This window comes from Strongylocentrotus purpuratus, unplaced genomic scaffold, assembly GCF_000002235.5.
Source record: "Strongylocentrotus purpuratus isolate Spur 01 unplaced genomic scaffold, Spur_5.0 spur5_scaffold_15, whole genome shotgun sequence".
Classification (NCBI taxonomy): Eukaryota; Metazoa; Echinodermata; class Echinoidea; order Camarodonta; family Strongylocentrotidae; genus Strongylocentrotus; species Strongylocentrotus purpuratus.
In genome coordinates this window covers 23,274,910-23,289,924 of record NW_022145600.1, presented here as the reverse complement: position 1 = coordinate 23,289,924, position 15,015 = coordinate 23,274,910, and the positions used below count along the sequence as shown (strand labels likewise).

The window sequence follows — 15,015 nt, the reverse complement described above, 5'->3', positions numbered from 1 at the left end:
TTTTTTAAACCCCGCTGTTGAGGTACCTTGAGCAGTTAATTGCAAAGTGGGATTCAATTTCTCAGCAGTTACATAAAAAAGAAATTCTTCTTTCTCATGATGTGCTGAGAATGGGAAATTAAGATCACATAACTTTTATTGAAAAATGACATACATGTATGTACATGTAATGCAGGGCTTGTGTTGAATCCACTATCCCTAAGATTTTGCGTGAAAGTATTAACTCCCTGTAAAAATGTACATTGATTTACCTTTTTGACTTATTCTTACCAGTACATTGATTATCAATTATCCATGAACGACTCGTTTAATAAAAGAGATGAGACTTTCAAAAATATGATTAGATTTCAAAATTAGACTGTTAAGATCTATAAAATAGAGAGTTGTTTTCTTCAAATACAACTAGGGGATGAGTAATATATGGGCAAAGTAGTGTGAATCAAATTGGTGTCTGTGATGCATTGTGGTTGTGTTTGAGGAAGGGCTCAGTGGCACAAACAAGACAGGGAAGCACACAGCGCTGGAGACAGGAGTGTAAATATTGGTTGAATGGGAAAGAAAGGGCTGTGGGTAAATTGGGAATCGAGCAGAGGAACAGGGTAAAACCGTTCAGACTAGAGGTTACCCTTACAGAATTTGTGTGAAAGAAACGTTGTATAAAAAAATATTGGGTAAAGAAACGTATAAATAAACGTTACATAAATATATGAATAGCTCAGTGTACATGACAGCTGGCCAATCGAAAGTGCACGCGCACGATAGGCTCCACCCAGTTATGTGGTTATCGTACATGTATGATACGACGTTCAGACAAGAACCGGACCTTGATTCTTTACTGAGTTTTCTTTCACATTGATGCTCGAACTTGCGTTTTGCCACAAAATGTTGCGTTAACACAATTGCAAAGTTCTGCTTTAGAAAAATCAACCGAGGCAATTTTAATGGCCTTGCACTTCACCTTTTGAAATTTGCAAACCTTACCATGACATACATGTACATGTATTACGATTTCCGACATGATTCCTATGCAAAATATAATAGGGTATTGAGCTTGAGTTTATTTTTCAAAAGTAGTTGTGATCTTGTCAATTATATGGTGTTCAGACTAGAAAAAAATATCTTTGCCTTTTGTATAGCAGCACAAAAAATGTTGGTTGTCTGAAAGGGGAAAGAGCACATGTGAGCAGAGCGGGGGAAATATTAGCCGTATTTGAGCCACATGTCCGAGCCGAGAGATAGGTAGGAAGGGATGATTTGTAGAGCTAAGAAAGACTTTTGATGTCAATAGAGATGTATTGACCGAAGAAAAAGGGGAAAGGGCATTCGGGTAGGAATACATGTATGGTGATGTGGTATTTCAGGTAGGAATACATGTATGGTGAAGTGGTATTTCATGAAGGCCTATACATGAACATGATGTAGGACAGACAATAACTCACAGGGAAAGTAACAGAGTATTAACAGACTTCATTTACAATATAAGGATACTAGTAGAATCCTATTAATTTAAGTTCAATCAACAACAATATCCTATTAAGGTCCATTACCATCTTTAGTTGGGTAGGTCTATTTTAGATTGTTGGTGCTCTCTTTATTAAAGAGACCTCTCCCTGTAGAGCAGTTGCCATGGTGAGTGACAATGAGAGTTCTATTTAATTGTCCACCATTTTAAAGCCAACACCAGATTTGTTTTTACAGTGAAAAGAGTCCTGTCGCACCACATTATCATTACCATTGTCTCGAATGGGCATCCTTTGTTGTCCGTTCAGGAGAAGTCTAGGGCCACATGTACATGTGCAATGTATACAGCTGTACATGTATTTCAACCAAATCTGAGCATCTGCGAGGGCTTACTCAACCATATTGTGTGAAAGAGAAAGCAGGATGTATGTTCATAGTAGGCCTGTTTTCATCAGCTCGAGATTGCCAAATATCTCGCTAGTTCAACTATCCCGATCGCAAATTATCCAGTTAGTTTGCGTCTTCATCAGCCCAAAGTTATAGTTAGCTGGATATTTGGTAGAGATCGGATAATTAATCATCCAAAGATATCTTGGGCGAGTTTGCAAAATATCCCGCTATTTGTCTGATGCATCCTCACCAGCCCCGAAGACTCGCACTAAGCGCAAATATCTCAAGCTTGAGTTTCAAGTTTCGAGGTCAAGTCTCGAGCTAATGAAAACGTGATTTGTAACTTGTGGATTATTTCCCAAATCAGAAATAGCGGGCTATTTTGCAATCTCGAGCTAATGAAGGCAGGCCTATTGGGACCTGTATCAGCTAACAAGTTTGGATGTAGTGAGGAGCAGAACATGAAATATAAACACAGACATGTTTATGGAGTAATGTGAGACCAGTTGTTTGAAGATAAACAGATTGGTCTGGGTGTGTTCAGAGCCAGAGGGGCATTAAGTCTGTGTTAATATCACTGATACACATGTTAATGCCCATCTGGCTCTGAGTTTGAGTAGAGTGCGTAGAGAGACTTCCCCGTCTATTTTGCACTAATACAATTCAAAACTTTACTATTATTATTATTAGAGGAAACATACGTGCTGTTGGTTGAATTGATAAGGGTAGTATGCATACATTATTCTGTGTGTGTATGCTGCTGCACCCCTGATCATGTTGAGGGCGAAGGTACATTTGTAGATTACTTCGTGTACACATCATGGAGATGAATATATTTGATTTGGCACTTGGTTTGTTAAGAGGGACCTTGAGCCTTATTGATTGTTGGTATAGAGGTAAAGTTCAAAGGGTAATGAAAATGAAAATGTGGAAGTAAAACCCTGTGGGACCACATTTGGATGGTGTTGAAAGATTGTCCTGTAGTGCTGTACAACTTCAGTTTAGAGTAGTAATGGTTTTTGTTTATTTGATAATTGGCACTCGATTTTGGAAAGCATCTTCAGTGCTGTTTCAAAGATGGTGGATTCAACCGTAATATACATGTACTTGTTTGTTGTCTGGTGCATACATGTATTTCAATACCATTCTTTTTCCCTGAGCAGTTAAATTTTTAATGCAGTGAACTAATAGGCAAAAGTTTTATGAATTATTTGTCTTGTCCGAGTTGTCCAATGACGTTCCTTCAGGATTATTAACTATTCGGAACACCATCAGACGATGTCTCTTTAAATTTTTTAAATATGACAAATCTCGAGATTACCTTTAAAGATACTGCAGTAGTACATGACCTCACAAATTACATGTGACATTGACATCCTCCGCATGGCACCCTTGTCGCACAGTCGGTAGAGAAAATGTTGATGACTTCACCAAACGGGGAGAAGAAATTATATTTGTGCAACAGGAACATGGGAGGGTTCATGCCATGTCGGGTTTCTCGTTAGGCAGTCCGACGGACGACGTGGGCACATGATGGAATCTATCTATAAGGTATAGGTTAACATGATCGGACGAGAAGCCCCTGTTTTCCATGGCCTGAGTGGGGACAAACCCTCCCTCATGAAAAAATATATTGAAGATTGACTTTGGTTGATTCTCACAATTTGTGAACAAAGGAGAACAGTTAATAAAAATAATAATTTTTGTTTTGAAGGAAAAGAAGGTGAAGCTGAGATGATGGCTTATTTCTGATCAAAACAATTTTTAATATACCGGTATAAGAAATTGTCAATCATATTTGGTGAAAAAATTGACCTAAGATGAGGCCTAGCCACCATCATGAGTAAGTATATTTTCTATGGTGTATTATAGATTTTCATCCAGAAGAGGTTAGGAACATGCATTTTATCGTCCCATTTTAGTAATTTCCCTTTGTAATATTGGATCTCGCATAGATCTATAGACAATGAGCCTAACAAAGCTCTGTATGCATAGGCTGAGCCAACATCGGCTCTTTCACCCACCAATGATACACACTCCGTCATGGCATGAATAAGAGATGGGAAGAGAGAAGGAGAGAGGGAGAGAGAGAGAGGGAGATTGAGGGAGAGAGAATGAGAGAGAATGAGAGATAGAGAGAGAATGAGAGAGAGAGAGAGAGAATGAGGGATAGAAAAGGAGAGAGAGAGAAAGAGAGAGAATAAGAGAGAGAGAGAGAAAGAAAGAGAATGAGAGAGAGAGAGAAAGGGAGAGAGAGAGAGACAGGGAGGAGGATGCTTTAATAGCGTACAGTGTAGCTAGCATAAAAGGTAGAGTGCTGCCGGTTATCAGTCGGATGAGCAGACTGTCAGATTGGCTCCTGGCCGCCAGCATCAGTGAATCACATCACCATGGAGACACACACTGCTCCTCTGAGCTTGCATCACTCCTATCAGGATAATTTGAGGCCTTCTGAGGGGCCTCAACCACCCCTATGTAAATGGAGATGGATGCATTAACAAAAAAGGGCATTTTTATTTTATTTTCAACTCTTTAGCCCACAAGGGTCTATTTCATGTTTAAAATACATTCTACATGTACTTTCAGTTAACCAGAATGATTTCAAAGCCTTTCAGACACGGGATATGGGATGTGTTTCAGCTTTTAAATTGTGCCCCCAAAAGCTGTAGGAGCTGTAACCTATAAGCCAGAGCCAGTCATATGCTTCTGTGATGCTCATTTGTATCAATCGAGTTTGTGGTGAATGTATGTAATCGGAATATAATTTGTTTTGTTTGAGTCGTTGACAGAAAGTTGTGAATGACAAGCCTGAGGTTGAATGAAAGGGGACAAACAGCTGGATAGGTTTAAATTTCTTTGATGTTTTGTGAATGATTGATAGACTGTTATTCTCGTAGTCAGGGTATTGGACTATGCCTGTAAAAGAAGCACCAATGAAAAAGGGAAATATTTGTGATATGCACTACAGTCAAACCTGTCTACAGCGAACGCCCAAGGGAAACACAAAAAGTGGTCTTTGTAGACAGGTGGTCTTTGTAGACAGGTTCCTTTAATACATGTTTCAATGAGAAACCATTTTTAAGGGAAACAAAAAATGTGCTTGTTGTAGACGGGTGGTTACTTAAGCAGGTTTGACTGTATCCGTGATTTACAAATTGTTTCCTATTGCTTGTCATTAGATCTTGCGATTGTAAAAGTTGCATATTTCCCCAAATATTTGACTTGTCTGCTCAAACTAAAGGAAATGCATTGTATATAGATTGAGCAGTGTTTGTTTTTAATGCTATATGTACATGCATACACCCTCAGACTGTACACCCCCCCCCAATGAGAGCGGTGAATGTACTTCACTCTGTAAAGCTACATCAACAACTATAACATGATACAAACACACCCTGTCCATCTTCCCACGCACTTCTTTTTTCTCACCAGCCTTACATTATTAGTTAGGTTCACACAGCATTCCATCAACTTAAAGTTTAGGTTGTGGTTTTAAACTTGATAGTTTGAAGAAAAAAATCAAAATATATATATGATTATAGCATCATATAAAGCAATTAAATAATTATACCTTTAAAAAAACATACAAGTGACAAATCATTTCAAAAATAGAAAAATGCAGGAGATCGCCATCTTGAACCAAAACTATGAACGTGAGGAACCATGTAATGAAGAAAAGTAGAAAAAATTGTAAAATGAAACGCGATTAGTTTTAATGCGTAATGTATGGAAGTGTATGTCTTTTGTAAAACATGTTCTTTATTCTTTTCAGGCAGCTTGCTTGCATGAAAATAACACTCTTTAATTTGTTTTGCATTGAACTCTATGCAAATTTTGGGGGCTCTTTTATGACTTTCGGGGGCTCTTTTGGGCATTTCGGGGGCTAATTCGCCCCGAGCCCCCGTGTATTTTTTTCACTGATTCTTTTATTCATTTATGTGCATGTGCAGGTTTGTGTGTGGGAGTGCTTGTGTTTGGAGTGCTTATTGAATTATGACTTGTATGCTGATAATAATTGAAGGTTATCTTGTAGTCATGAAACATGGTCATTAAACTTTAAAGTTTACTGGAAGTTATAAACCATGAACAAAGTTAACTTTTAGTTAATGCCAGCTTGTAGTTAGAAGGACTGCTTGCCTGACTTGTACAATGTAGTTTAAAACTCTTGAGTAATTGTTGTTTTATTCCGTGTGAACGCTTTGTCATTGTGTAAAAAATGTTGAGGTTTCTCAAACTCAAAGTTTAAAACTTTGATGGTCCCGTGTAAACAAAGCTTAAGGCAGAGACAATTTCTCGACCTTCCCCAAGAAAAATTCTTCCCAGGGCTCCTTAGCACTGTATTCGCTCCTGGGTCATGACCTCTGTGATTGACCTGCGACCTCAAGTACCATATTAGTCATAGAGGTTTTGGATAACACAGAGCAGGGCTCTGTTTCCCTCAGATATGAAATATTTTGTGAGATTTGTTTTTGGACACAAGTCTATTTTTGCAGGAGATTGATTCTTTTTTGTTTAAAGGGAAATATTGTGCCATTTTACATTGAGGATGATTGTGATATCACCATGGCTGTTTCGATTTCTCAGATATTATATCAGTGTGAGTATGTTGAGACTATTTGCTGCTGTCCTACAGGACAGCATGAAATGAAATGAATTTTGTTTTCAGGGAGTTTGGCAGACAATTTACAGACAGCAAAAATCTGGCTTTTTGATAGTGAAAATGTTTTCACAATATTAAAATCAAGAGACAGGAATTCTAATACATAGGTTTGTGCATTGAGATAAGCCCTATACCACTCTGCTAGATGCGGCTTCTTGTACAGAGTCATAGCTCATCGACTCTGGCTTTTTAGTGATATTGGATGCACTAATGTTGTTAAATCAGGCATGCTAGGGAGATGTGTTCTTGCACTCAGTGCATCTCCCATGTTTGTCCTGGAAGACAAATTGGATTAGCTGCTTCATCCCGGATTAACAAAGACGGAAAACAAAACAGTTTATGGAAATTCATCCGGCTCTTTGTCGATGTGTAGGAAAACTTGGTTGCTGCTTCAGTGTAGGCTTGAAATATGTTCATAATACTTCATAATTTCTTTTGGAAATAAATGAGTTGGGTTTTTTGACAAATGAGAGAACTGTTTGAACCAATCAAGATTAATTATGACGAGAGAGAAACAGAGAAGATACAGAGAGCAATGTCAAGCATTATTTCAAATTTAAATTTTCTGTAAAGTCTACGCTTGGGCATCGATGTGCAAGTAATATGCACATTGTTGATCTACATTCCTTCAAGTAAAAAATCAGAGAATATGGAGGTATGCCTAACTGATGACAAAAGAAAATGTGATGATTTCACACCTGTATAATAGAGCACATGTCATGTGTTATCAACGCACATCAACAACGTATCACTCAACGAAATGAAAAGCACAGGTGGACAAGCGTTCTAAAATTGTATTATCATCAACATCACTAGACCTTTACTTCAATGTATGTAGACTGTAGACTTACAGATGGAATATGGAATATGCTAGATTGATGAGCAATATTTCACTTTTATATAGCGCTTGATACATCAATGATGTCTCTATTAAGCGCTTTACAGATTACCCCTGTTATCGGACATCTATATTAGTTGTCTGTAAAAGCACTTTTCAATATAGGCCTATAATTGTAGGCTAGAAGAACAACTTTTTCATGCTCTTGTGTGGCTACTCATCCAAATTTGAAAGGGTCTTCCTAGCTAAATATACAAACACTAGCAGGACCCGCGGAAATCCGCGGGATTCTAGAGGGGGCGGGGGTGTAAATAGATATATAGAGACTGTCTAAATTAAAACCACCTAGAACTTTGCTTGCCATTCAGGCCATTAAAAAAATATACATGTTGAGCGTTCCCGCCCGATTCCTTTTTGGGGGCCCAGAGCTGCCAACTAGTACGGATTTTCCGTAATTGGTACGGAAATCAACGGCAATTACGGAAGCACGGAAACCCCTTCAAAAATTACGGATTCCCCGATTTCTGGACATGCCTATGTATTAACACATGCATTATGCATATGCGAGTGTTTTAGCGGTAATGATCGCGATACTTCCCGGGCCTCGGCCCGGTGGTTAACTTTTGAGCGCACGGAAATATCATCCGCGCCTCAGCCACGACCACTGCACACACATGTAGCTACCATCGAAAGATATGCACACCGCCCTGCCTATATGGGCTGCGTGTGCTAGCTTTCAGCATGCAATATATATCGGGGAGACGGCAAACTCGTCCCAAGTCCATTTAGCCACCTTGCAAACCAACCCGTACGGTACCATGTCCATGTGTAGTTTATAGCAGGTCTACAATTTTTTTCCCCTTAGTGATGGGTTCTCATTGTTATGATAATAAAAGTACGACTCGACTAATGATGAAGATGATGATGATGATGATGATGATGATGATGATGATAATTGTCATAAGGAAAATGAATGTACTTCCTTGATTAAACTTGAATTTATATTCAACAATTATTGTCATTGTGTTTTATTTCACATTATTTGTTGGATCATGTTTATTCATTTCATTTTATTCATATACCCCTTTTCATTGTTGATAACAAAATATGATACACGAATAAATTTTGAATGAGCTGACACACAAAGTTTTGACCGATACGAAAGCGCATGCATGGTGGATGTGCTGAAACAAGTGGCACGATATTTATCTGGGCGAAATATGCATTGGCCGAGTGTTACACTACCGCATGTGCAGCAGGTCGGCCGTGGTCGCGTCAAACTTCGAGTAACCGACGGAGAAAAATGACTTCAACTTCATCGAAGAAGCGTTCTAAAAAACTGCAAACCTTCTCAGGTGATTACACCACGAAATGGTCATGCATTGTTCCGTCGAAAAGGAATACAAACAGTGCCTGTTGTACACATTGCTCATCCGATTTTGGAATTGGTCATGGCGGTTCGAACGATATCCAGGTACATCTGAAGTCGGTGAAGCACCGGACTGCAGCGGCGGAGGCAAGTTCCAATTCCCGCAGTCATGACATCGCCCAGTTTTTCGTCGCAAAGGACAATTCTGTCACGAACGCCGAAGTGAAGTTTACTTAATTTTTGATAGAGCACAACATCGCGTTTTCAGCAGCAGACCACCTTTCACAACTTGTCAAAAATGCCTTCCCTGACAGTAAAATTGCAAGTAAATAGTAAACAGGGTAATGATACATCAATCCTCTAATAACCATTGTTTTTTTTATAGCACTTAAAATGATGTTATAAACAGAATGTTCTTGTTTTTACTTCAAGTCCTGTCATTCAGAGTGATGCTATTACCATGGTACTAGTAGTTTGTGTTGTGGTGTTGTGTGCAGCTCTACAATGTACGTGCAAATGCAGTCTTCTTGATGTTGAAAGCGCCGCGCTTGAAATTACTGATTTCCATCCAAAATTACTGATTTTTAGCTTTCAGATTACTGATTTTGGTTTCAGAGGTTGGCAGCTCTGGGGGCCGCCTCCTATTTTTTTTTTTTTGAAATTTTTTTGATTTTTTTTTTTTTTTTTTTTTTTTTTTGAAAGAAAAAAAAACAGCGTCCCCGCCTGCTTACTTTTTGGGGACCGCCTCCTATTTATTTTTTAAATTTTTTAAATTTTTTAAAAAAAATTTAATTTTTTTTTGTAATTGTTTAATATTTTTTTTTTTTTTTTTTTTTTTTTTTTTTTGAAAGAAAAAAAAACAGCGTCCCCGCCTGCTTCCTTTTTGGGGGCCGCCTCCTATTTTTATTATTTTTTTTTTTTTTTTTTTTTTTTTTTTTTGAAAGAAAAAAAACATGAAAAGCACTGCATAAATGTATTTCTGTTTTTAAAAAAAGAAAAAAAAAAAATTGTCGGCCGCCATCTTGAAAAATAGCCAGAGTGTCAGGGAAAATGTACGGAGCGGCCATTTTGAAAAAAAAAGAAAAAAAAAAGGGCCTCCTCCTTCCCAGTTTTCGAAAAAACAGGACGCTAAACATGTTTTTTTTTTTATTTGGCCTTATATATAAAAAAAAACAAAAAACGATCCAACTGTACCTGTAGTTATTCTTTAAGCCATTGCGTAGAGTTCCGTAGTGTGGCGTACCGACTACGCAGAAATTAGGCTGCATATTAATGGGAAAATAGTCCCTGCATAGGTTATGCGTAGGCTGGCGTACAGGTTTGCTTATGGTTGCTTACTGTGTAGAAAGCTTTTACTGCTTTGACGATATGGCGTAGGGTAGCGTACTGTTGCGTAAAAAGGCGTACTTTCTGCGTCAAGTTTCTACGCCGAAAGTACGCGAAAAAAATTAAACATGTTGAATTGTTTTCGTTCATCTTGCGTACCTCTTTCCGTCCCTCAGCATATAGTAACGTAGGCCAGCGTAGTTGGTACGCAACACTACGCAACTCTACGTATTGACCCCACGCCAATTAGTGACCCGCAAGTGTCACAAATAAAGTATTAAAAATATGCTCATCTGACCCTAAACGCCTAAACCCCCCAAGCTTTCGGGGGTTTATGGCCCCTTGAAACCCGTGGACCCCACGCCTATATTGTATATACACTCAACTCGCCGCGATCTGATCTCTCCCCCCCCCCCAACTTTGAAGAACGTAACCCCCGAGCTTTTGGGGGTTTATGGCCCCTTGAAACCCGTGGACCCCACGCCTATATTATATATACACTCAACTCAGTACCCGCGGAAACCGCGGGATTCTAGAGGGGGGCGCAGGCAAAAAATTAAGATTTTCATTTCGGGGGCTCCATTACAAATTTTTGGGAAATTTTTGGGGGCTACCTTTTCAACTTTCGGGGGCTCTTTTTTCTGGGGCTACTTTTTCATTAATTCATAAAAGGATAGGCCTACACTTTGTTGAGATTTGTTTAGTAGGCGAAGGTTTCAGGCTTAATACTTCATAGGTCTAATTGCCTATTTAAAAAAACAACATTTTTCTAGTTCAATAACTAAGTTTTCATGCATTGCTTTGATGCAAGAACTGTAACATTTAATAGATCTAGATTGTGATTATTTCTGACCATGAATTTCGATAATCATTTTTCAAAGTAAAATTTTCACAAGAAAATCAGACAGTCGTTTAAAAACGTAGACATTAGTAATACTTTTACTAATTCTAAGCTCAGGTTTCGTAAATCTATTCACGAAACTATATTGAAATCGTGATGCAAACCAACAGATAACAATTTCAAAGTGTCAAATCTCTTCGACTCGAGCTCAGCTCAGCTGATCGAACTCGCACACACTCCAGCGTAACTCCATGAAGCTCGAACACCGACGCCGCAGGCCTCGGAAGCCTGCGGTGCGCGGTGACGGTGTTACACTGCACTGTGTGTGTGAGGACTGAAGGCAGCTTGCGACTGCAACTGTCAGTCCAATGATTTTCTTGTGAAAACTTTCCTTTAGAAAGTGATAATCAAAATGTAGTATACATTAACCGTCATAATCACAAAATAAGCTTTGATTTCATACCTCCATTCACGAAAACTATATAAAAATCGCGGCAATAATGATGGAAATAGGTCTCTAAGTTTGGACGTGGACGGGAAGCTTCGTGTGTATCTCTGTTGCTTGTGCAGCGCTACTACAAAGGATATAGAAAGATGCTTTACTCAGGTAATCCCGACCCTGTCCATCGTGCATTTAATACGCAACTTAATGTGAGTGGATAGTCATCGGTCGTGTGTCTACGGATGCAATGTTGAATATCCATGAGGTATCTCTGTCGTCACGCATATCCTGCATTATGCATGTCGCGTCTGTTTTCGCCCTGGACGTCGACACGGAGGAGGACCTCGGGCGGAGTATAGCCAATTCGCTAGAGTAGACTCTCCCGCGGACGACGGCACCGGGCACGGGTACCCCGAGGGCAGGGTTCGGGAGGAGATAGCCGCACCAACTTGGGTCGGCGATCTCATTAAAAAACAATAGAATACAAAGGCTCGCCGAGACGTCGCGCCCCCCGCGGAGCCTTAGCGTATTACTATTATAGATTACAGGTAGGCCGAGGTGTTTAGGGCCACATGGGTATTATAAACTTGGTCATTGGATTGCATGGTCAATAATACCCCTTGTGGGTCTATAGATCTTGAGCCTTTGAGGAAACTGGACCTGGAAGCAAACAATAAGGTTTTACATACATGTAAGTAGCTTATTGATCAACTTGAAAGACCCTTAACTTCTTAAGTCAATGCTAAGTCTACAACTGTATCAGATTACACAATGTAACAAGGGATTAGTGGGTGTTAATCTTGGCTATTGAAAAGAGATTAGGGGATGCCAGACCAATTTGATCAAGTTTATAGTTACACTCTACAGCTTCATTCAACAGGTCTTTTACCTGACAAATTAGGTTCAAGCCTAATTTGTATGGAGACCAATTTCAAAGTAGGCTGAGCTTCAATGCAGTTAGTAGACTGAGTAGTAGGCCTACTTGATAACAATAATTATCATGATGGTTTTGTAATGTTGTCAATGGGGAAGAGAAGAAAATAGGAGGTACACAGAGAGCAGCCCTGGGTATTGTACATGTAGCTGAGTGGTTGGAGCAGTTGTAGGACTAGGACTCAGTAGGAGATCCAGGTTTGAGACGGGTCAATACACTTGGCTTTGGGTGGGACTTGAGACATCCTGCATTTCTAGTCCCATGGACAGGATTCAAAGTAATAGGTTTACTTGAATTGCTTTGTAGCATTTGCTCTAGTACCACTCCTTTAGAAGTGGTAGTGCTGCCATGAATCTTACACATGTACATGTATGTAGACCATTCACCTAGGTACTATTTACATGTGGTGCATACAGTGTAGCTACCCCACCCGACCTGAACGAGAAAATTAATCTTGTTCAATATAATTTGTATATATTTTCCTAAGATTATACGTGTACATGACTCATTTTCACATTGTACATGTAGGTATTCACCACAAGAATTGGAAAGAATACATGAGGCACAATTTAAATCATCAAAGCTTCAATAATTTTACATGAACATGTGCACAGATGCATTTCACAAGTTCCAATGTTCTTTGCCTTTCCATAATTGCACACACCCTATTCTGTTATTCTGTACCAATTGAGCATTAGAATGAAAGTGTCCATGGAAAACCTGTATTCAGCATCTTTTATTGACACCTCTCCTATTCACACTGCACAGCAGGACCCTGAACCCTGACAGCCAGCGTAAGACCCTGATGTAATGGGGAATAACAAATCGGACAAGAATAGAAAGAAAACTCAACTCATTAGACTTGTTCACACTTACAAAGTCTTATCTCTGTATAATTTGATCGAAGGAAAATATGCTTGAAAATTGTAGATGTGCAAAGATCATTTTACAGGATTGCTAGTCACATTATGAACTGATCGAGTCAGATATAAACATTCATTTATTTAGTGTTGTTGCTCTTGCACTGTTTAAAAATGCTTGGCACCTGTTGCATATATTTTCAGAATGAAATGAAAATTACTTTTCCAGTAATTTGTTGATTAATACATGTATGTAAGTTAATTTTTTTTCATTATGTATTACATTGATTTTCCCTATTTTTTTCACAAAACCAACCCATGCTAAATATGTCTGCATATGATATCTTCAAGTAGATTTCTTTTGCAGATTGAAATTATCAAGAAGAAAGGGTCAAGTATGAATGAAGGTTTTCGCAGAACACGTTCTAGCTATTGTCACTCAGTAGTAGGTAGTAAACATCTGCCACGTTGATTTACACTCCCCATGGTGAGATAACTGAACTGGGTGGAGCTTGACTGAAGAGAGACAGAGAGAGAGAGAGAGAAAGAGAGAGAGAGAGAGAGAGAGAGAGAGACAGACAGACAGAGAGAGAAAGAAAGAAAGAAAGAAAGAAAGAAAGAGAGGAGAGAAAGAGCGGAGAGAAAGAGCGGAGAGAAAGAGAGAGTGGGAGGAGAAAGACAACAGAGGAGAGGAGAGAGAATGGAAACGAGAGAGATCTTCATCTTCATCTTCATGGTTTATAGGCTCCAGCTAACCCTGTGCCCTTAAGAAAGTGGTACTGGTGTCATTTCAAGAAGCAGATAGAGCAGGACCTGACGAATCAATCTTTAAATGGAAGAGATTTACATCAGATGAGAATGTTGTTAGCACGTTCCTGGTATCTATTAGTACACACAGGTTTTGTAGCCTTTGAAGCATTTATTTTGGATGCAAAGATCACACAATAGTTGAGAGCTTTTGTAGAACTACCCAAGAACCATAGGTTGTCTAACTCCAGAGTGCATGTGTCCTTGTGTACATAGACCTACCTAGATTAATTGATTGGTCATTGGCCCCTGTGACAGTATCACCTATAGCTTCATTGAACATACTCAATCAAATTCCATTGAAACGAAGGAAAATCAATATCATCCATTCATCAGCTCATTTACCAATGGGTTATGTAACGCTAGCTTGACATAATAAGCGTAAGAGTGACTGTCCATGGGAGCACCATGTTGTTGGTATTTGAATGTGGATGACTCTTCTGATGACCTTCAGAGCTACGTCTAGGCATATCTCTTGACTGTGCGAGACATTCACATTTGGATCCTCAGGACCTCATTAGGGCTTTAGGTAAGAATTGTCACAGCAGGACACATGGACACCCAAAATATTAGACCTTACCTCCTAATTGCAAAATTGTTACAAATAAGGGTGCACCTTAGGGTGCATATAAGCTTAAATTTTGAAGGCAGAATGAGCGATTTGTAACGCTCATCGTAAACGCTCACCGTAATCGCAGTTCCACGGTGTACTGTTCATGCTCACTTCTCTGGCTCCTGGCTCCATGCGTAGACCCACTAGAGGTCAGTACGTTGACCCCATTTAAACGCGTTTACAAATTGTAAACGCATCTTTTTGAGAGTTTACGATCGTGATCGCCGTTTTTCGGTGCTTCTACAAAAGTGAGCATGGACGCAACCGTGTTTTAAACTAAATGCGTAACAGATGCCTGATTCTGGCCAGAAAAAGTTCAGCATAAACACGCCCTTAAAGTTGTTAATCTGGACCCGAACAAAACAGTGATTTACGGTGATTTTACCCTGTGTTAGGCAGACTAGACCTTGTATATATTTTAAGATTTAAATAATACCTATTATTGTAAAATTGTAAAAACGAGCGTAGATATTT

General features: G+C 39.1%; 1 protein-coding gene across 1 annotated transcript in view; it reads left to right on the top strand.

Moving 5' to 3' along the window:
* The first annotated feature begins 14,133 nt into the window (after positions 1-14,133).
* LOC115924095 (gamma-adducin-like) overlaps positions 14,134-15,015 on the top strand; it is a 74,835-nt gene continuing 73,953 nt past the window's right edge. The window contains exon 1 of the mRNA XM_030985849.1: positions 14,134-14,457. The gene's annotated coding sequence lies outside the window, so the exon portion shown is untranslated. The remainder of the gene's footprint in view (positions 14,458-15,015) is intronic.